The sequence below is a fragment of the Pteropus vampyrus genome, unplaced genomic scaffold (genome assembly GCF_000151845.1).
Source record: "Pteropus vampyrus isolate Shadow unplaced genomic scaffold, Pvam_2.0 Scaffold17, whole genome shotgun sequence".
Classification (NCBI taxonomy): Eukaryota; Metazoa; Chordata; class Mammalia; order Chiroptera; family Pteropodidae; genus Pteropus; species Pteropus vampyrus.
This window is the reverse complement of record NW_011888798.1, coordinates 10,884,695-10,891,173: the sequence shown is the minus strand read 5'-3', so window position 1 is coordinate 10,891,173 and position 6,479 is coordinate 10,884,695. Positions and strand designations below refer to the sequence as shown.

Below are 6,479 nucleotides of genomic sequence, written 5' to 3'. Positions count from 1 at the left end.
AGGACATCTACAGATATATTAGGAAAATGCTTGTAAAAAGGTAGAGGAGACAATCTCCTGTTTAGTGCGAGGGAAGGAGCACCTAAGTCTCCTATTTGCAAAATGAGAATGATGTGCTTGCACTGAGCTCTTGCTAATGCTGATGCTACACTAACTGCTGGCACACAGCATCCCATGAGCTCTGTACTAATACCATCTCCCCTTTACAAAGAGGGTGGCTGAGGTGTAGAAATGGTAGTTTGTCCAGTGGTCCACAGCTAGTTAAGTGGTGAGTCAGGATTCAAACTGCAGCTTTAGGTTTAGAATTCCCCAACTACACTATACTATCTCCTGCATCGACTGCCACCCTGCTAGAAATGAGAGCAGCACAAAATGACTTTAAAAGAGCTTCAGTATTTAAACTTGATTTGTTACCCTCGGATTGATTAGAGTTCTGATCACACACACATCTCTAGGTCCTTTTCACTGCCGAAGAAATGAATTTCAATTCAGCGAATATGAGAAATATTCATTTATTAAAAGCACGTTATGGGGTAGAAGATGGATCAAGCCTAAAATTGGCTAACCATGGAAAATAAGGTTACGTACCTCTGAGGGGGTGGGGGGTATGGGTTACAGCCAGGGAAGATGGAGAGCTGTAACTCCTGGGGAAGGAGAGGTCTGCGTTATATTTGGGGCCATGATGGGTAGTTACAAAGGTGTTCTTAGGTGATTGGCAAGTGAGGTCATTTTGATTGACACTTGGCTTCTATATAACTCATTGCCTATATAACTCATTGCACATGTGCTTACCCACAAAAAGGTCTGTTATAACTAGATTCATGAACATCCAGGCATAAACCTAGTATTATAATGAAGCTTAAATTGAGGGTAAATTAGGGTAGTACTTCCAGATTTAGAAATAAAAGATAGGATTCCCAGTTACATCAGAATTTTAAAGAATGGCTAATTCTTGTAGTATAAGTATGTCCCATGCAATGTTTAAGACATACTAAAACATTATCCATTGTTTATCTGTAATTTTTATCTGCTTTTTTATTTCGCAGCCTTACAAGTGAGAACAGAACTCAGAACAGAGGATTCAGTGAGAGAGGAGCAGTGCAGGCTGAGGGATCAGGAAGCACTGTGAGAGCATACTCTGTCTCTGAGCTTCCTTGACCAGTGCATGTCAGTGGTATAAGGTGGATGCTGAGATACTGATTTCTCAGCCTTCTGCTTATCCGTAGAACCCTGGAGTAGCAAAAATGCAAGCCCTGGCACAGCATTCTCTTTCAGGGGTCCTTGAAGGATAACCCAAGTGTGGTAAGGTTTAACAGCGGGCCCATGGTTCTCTCAGGTGGCATACAAAATAGCTCCATTTGGACCTCCATCGGCAGCCAGCTGCAAAGCACTCAGCTGCCCATCATGGTCAAGGGACCCATGGACCTGCTAGAGTTAATTTTCCAAATGCCCACAGAGGAGGGCTCATAGCCCAAGGTGTGACTTGTTGGGGTGAAGGTGATTAGGGACACTTGGCAGGCACAGGCCCAGGCTTTGTAGCCCTAAACCTCTATTTCACAGATATCAGATTAGTGTTGCTTTGTGGATACGTGCTCTTTCTAGCTACCCAGCTAGCTTCCCGTGACTGCTTTACCACACATGTTCTATAAATTGAAGCTTCGTTGTTATTTTCAAATACTTGACATGTGATCATTTGCATTTGAACTCTGCATTGTTATAAAATAAAATTTAACATACCATTTGTCAATAAAAGAACAGGAAGCCTATTAAAGTCTTTAAATACAACTTTAACTCTTGTAAATGTTGAATGGTCATAAAAAATGGTTTCAAATTTTTTATCACTCTTGTGCAAAACTCCGTTTTCAATGGTGATGATGAGAATTTGAACAGAGCACATGAAAAAGTCAATTAGGATTTGCTTGTAAACATTTCAACATAAAACTTAATAGAAAAAGCTATGTTGACTTCCACCTCCACTTGGGATGTAAAAGTCACAAAAGAACATTGCTCCCACCTTAACAACAACAAGAAGCCAGATAATCTACAAAATCATAATTTATTAAAGCCTGTAGGAGCATGCAGATTGTAAAGAAACCTAATGAATCAAAATCCAAAAAGTGCCAATGACCTCCTACGAAAGCTGCTTTCATCCTTGGCAGCACAGCAAATGGAAGAGGAAGCTGATTAAAATAATAATAAAATAAGCTGAGTCTACAGCCATGCTACCTTGAACAAGCCCAATCCGGTCTGATCTCGGAAACTAAGCAGAGTCGGGCCTGGTTAGTAGATGGATGGGAGACCACCTAGGAAGACCAGGTGCTATAAGCATAAAAAATAAAAAAAATAAAGATCGTAAGCCGACAAGGTCCTTGCAATCTGTGAGGTCAACCAAGGGTTGCCTTGCTTAAAAAAATAATAATAATAATAAAAATAAGTGTAACCTTTAGCAATTTTAAGGGATTTAGAATCCCCAGGAGCTCTGACACAGGGTAGTCTGCATCTATCCACTGACCCTTTTTAACTGGCCTCCATTGAGTTCTCACAAGACAGCTTGGGGTAGGATTAATGCTGAGAGACCCTGAGGCACAGGTGTGCAGAGCCTGCTGCAATCTGACCAGAACCTGAGGGAATCCTCAGCACTCAGCTGAGGCACTGATCATGAGGCAGCAATTCTCTACCCCTGGGGTAGGATCTGGAGAGCTAAGAAAAATGCTTCCTCTTTTTCCCCAGGCGCAGGTGGGCTGAGCCTGCTCAAGTCTTAAGGAGAAATGAGAGAAATTCCACAGACATTTATCAGCCTCACCTTACTAGATTAGGTCCTTCTCCTATTGGAGAAAGGTCTGGTAAACTGAGGAAGACACAAGGGCATAAGGCCTGCTGAAGTCCAAGGGCCCAACAGGGAAATTGAGAGAAACTCCCAAGCTTTTCACTAAGTACAACGCAGAGGCCATGGGCAGTTGAGAGAGGGAGAGCAGGCAGATACAGGCATGAGGCAAAGGCAAATGGGGCCTGCTGAAGTTGAAGTCAGGAAAAAAGAACTGACAAAATCCCCCCAGGCGCTCATATCCCAAGTCCTGCTAAAGGGAAGGTTCTGATTCATCCAACAGAGAATGTGAATCTTAAGGTAAACTGAATCTAACTAAAGCAACAAAACTTTCAGACTTAGACCAGCTACAGACTGGATTGTCTCAAACCTGCTCACTAATGGCCTGCCAGGCAAAAAAGGTGTACCCTTTTCTAGATATGATTATTATTTTCTTCAGACTTTACTATTCATTTATAGTTTATGAGGCCTGAATTCAGTCAAAATCAAATTACAAGACACATGGAAAAGTGAAAAAATAGCAAATAGAACCAGACCTATGAAATAGAATTGTTAGGATTATCAGACAGGCATTTTTAAATAATAATAATAATAATAATAAATGTACAAAATGATAGAGTGGGAAAAGTGAACAACATGTTTCAACAGATGGACAATTTCATAGCCAAATAGAAATGTTAGAAATGAAAATATATCAGAGATAAGGAATTCTTTCAATGAGTTTCTTAGCAGACTGACCATAGCTGAGGAAGGAATCAGTGAAATTGAGAACAATCAGATAATTTGTTTTTTAATTCTATTTGCATTCAAGATATCTGGTTGATATATATACATTTAAGTGTTCAAATAAACACATAATTTGAGTCCCAGGAGAAATATTTGAATGGCCTAGAATTTTTAAAAACATACGAAAGATATCAACTCAAGATTCAATAAGCTCAGCAAAACCAAAGAAGGATAAATATAAAGAAATATCAATAAACACACCCTTATACACATTGTAATCAAACCAAACAATGAGAAAATTTTAAAAGCTTTAAAATAAGACACATTACATAATAGGGAACAATAAAAGAAATTTCACCTCACTGGAAACAATGAAGACCAGAAGACAGTAGAATGATATCTTTAAAATGTAGAAAAGAAAAAAATATCAATCTAGAGTTCTAGATTTAGTGGAATTATTTTCCAAAAATAAAGGCGGGTAAAAATATTTTCGAAAAGACAAAAGTGAAACAAATTGTCTCAAAAGGCTCTCTACTATAAGGAATACTAAAAGAAATTATTTTACTTTACCAGATAGAGACTCAGTTCTTCGAGAAGGAATAAAGAAGACCAGAAATAGAAACATGTCAGTTAGTATAAGGGATAAAGAACATTAACACACAAACACACTCGCATTGTTATTATTTTGAAGTAAAAATAATAATGTAATACAAGGTTCTGACATATTTAGAAGTAAAATATATGACAAGAACATAAAGTATGAGAGAGTGGTAATTAAAATGTTATTTTAAGATTCTTAAATAGAAGTAGTAGAATAAGTTTTTTATTATAGATGTAACAAGCTGGAGATGCATATTGTAATCTCTAGATCAACCACTAAAAATAACATAGACATAACTAGTAATAATAACTAACAGAAAATAAAAATAAAAATAAATACTGAAAAATACTTAACACAAAAAGAGGCAGAAAAAGAGAAACAAATAAACAAAGAGCAGATGAAACAATATTAATGAAATATCACTACAGTAAATTAAAATCCACATTTATCGGTAATTGCATATGAGCTGAAGAGCCAGATTAAAAACTAAAGATTGCCAGACAGACTTTAAAAAATATATGTTTTGGACAATATAAATATAAATAGAAAGTTGAAAGTGAAAATAAAATGGAAAATGAAGAAGGATATAATGTGAAAATTCTAATCATTAAAAATTTATTATTACTATATTTTATAACAAAAGTAAATTTCAAGACTAAGAGTATTACCAATATAGAGAGACATTTCATAATGATAAAAGGTTTGTGTGGTCAAAGAAATACAACAATTTTAAATATGACAGAACTAAAGAAAAGTATAGATAGAGCCAGAATTACTATTGAAGAATTTAGCACCTATCTCTCAGCAGTTGATAGGACAACTAGAAAAAAAATTAACAAAAACATGGAAGATACAACGTGATTTAATCAACAGAGCGCACTACACCCAACGACAGAAAAGGATTGTGTACTCTTCAAGTTTATCAAGATAGACTATTTTCTGGGCTATTCAACTATTAAAGAAGTCTAAAGAAATGTCAAAAGTCAAAATCACACAGAATATATTCTCTGGCTGCAACAGTTTTAAATTAGAAGTCAGTAACAATATATATTCCAATAGAATTTTCTACAGTGATGAAAATGTTCTATATCTATACTGCCCAATAGCAATCACTATCCAAGTGTAAACACTGAGCACCTGAAATATGGCTTGAGTGATATAGCCATATTTTAAAATTCAACTGAATTTTAATTTTAATTAATTTTAATTTAAATGTCCACATATGGCCAGTGGCTACCGTATTGGATAATACAGATGTATAAAATCTCCAAATATACATCGCACACACAAAAAGATTTCAGGTGAATCACAGAGCTTCTAGAATAAAACATAAGATACTTTCATGATCTTATACAATCAGAAGTGTAAAAAGGTATGATCACTTTAGAAAACTTGGAGCCTTGTAAAAAGCTAAACACACATCTACACTATTACCTAGCTACTTCACTCTAGGTATTTATATGTGTCCACAAAGAGCTTTGTGCAAGAATATTCGTAGCTTTATTCATAATAGTCAAAACCTAGAAACAACCCAGGTGTCCATCAGTGAGAGACTGGACAAGCAAACTATGATATGTTCAAGCAATGGAATATTACTCAGCAATGAAAAGTAACAAATTACTGAGGCATGCAACAAGCCAAAGGAATCTTTAAAAACATTATGTTTAATAAAAGGAGCTGAACACAAAAGAGCACATGCTGTATTATTCCATTTACATTATAGTTTAGAATGGACAAAACTTTCTACAGTGATAGATACACCAGATCAAGCGGCTGGCTGCTTTAGGGCCCAGACATTGACTGAGAGCAGGCACAAAACAACTTTCTAAGGTAATAAAAATGTTCTATGACTTGATTTGGGGATTATGTGTTCACTTGTCAAAAATGATCAAAAGCATACATTAAAATCTGTGTATTTCACTGGACATAAATTAAGTTTCAGTAAACATTTCTAATAAATTATGAAGCAGTCTTGTTTCTCATTTAAAAATTAAAATGCTTTTATTTGTAAGTGTAGTACAAACTCAACATTTAATATCTCCTACAATACGTGCATTTTATTTTTCTTATAATATTTTATATATGCATACATAATTTTTTTCACCAAGCTTTATCTAAATACTCCAGAATAGTCCACTGTTTTTTTCAGTGTGCCATGCAAATGATACACTTTTCCATGTGTGCAACAATATGAAAGTTCTGGGAAGCACTGCTCTACCTGGAATTGAAGCCAGAGGTGGTACTGGGGAGAAAGACATGTTTGAGAAGCAGGAGACACAAAACTGTGAAGGGACGCCTATGTCATAGGGTTGTTGTAAGGACTAACAT

General features: G+C 36.0%; 1 pseudogene; it reads left to right on the top strand.

Annotated features, from left to right (window-relative positions):
- The first annotated feature begins 2,209 nt into the window (after positions 1-2,209).
- On the top strand, positions 2,210-2,328 carry LOC111736079 (annotated as a pseudogene).
- The last annotated feature ends 4,151 nt before the right edge of the window (positions 2,329-6,479 follow it).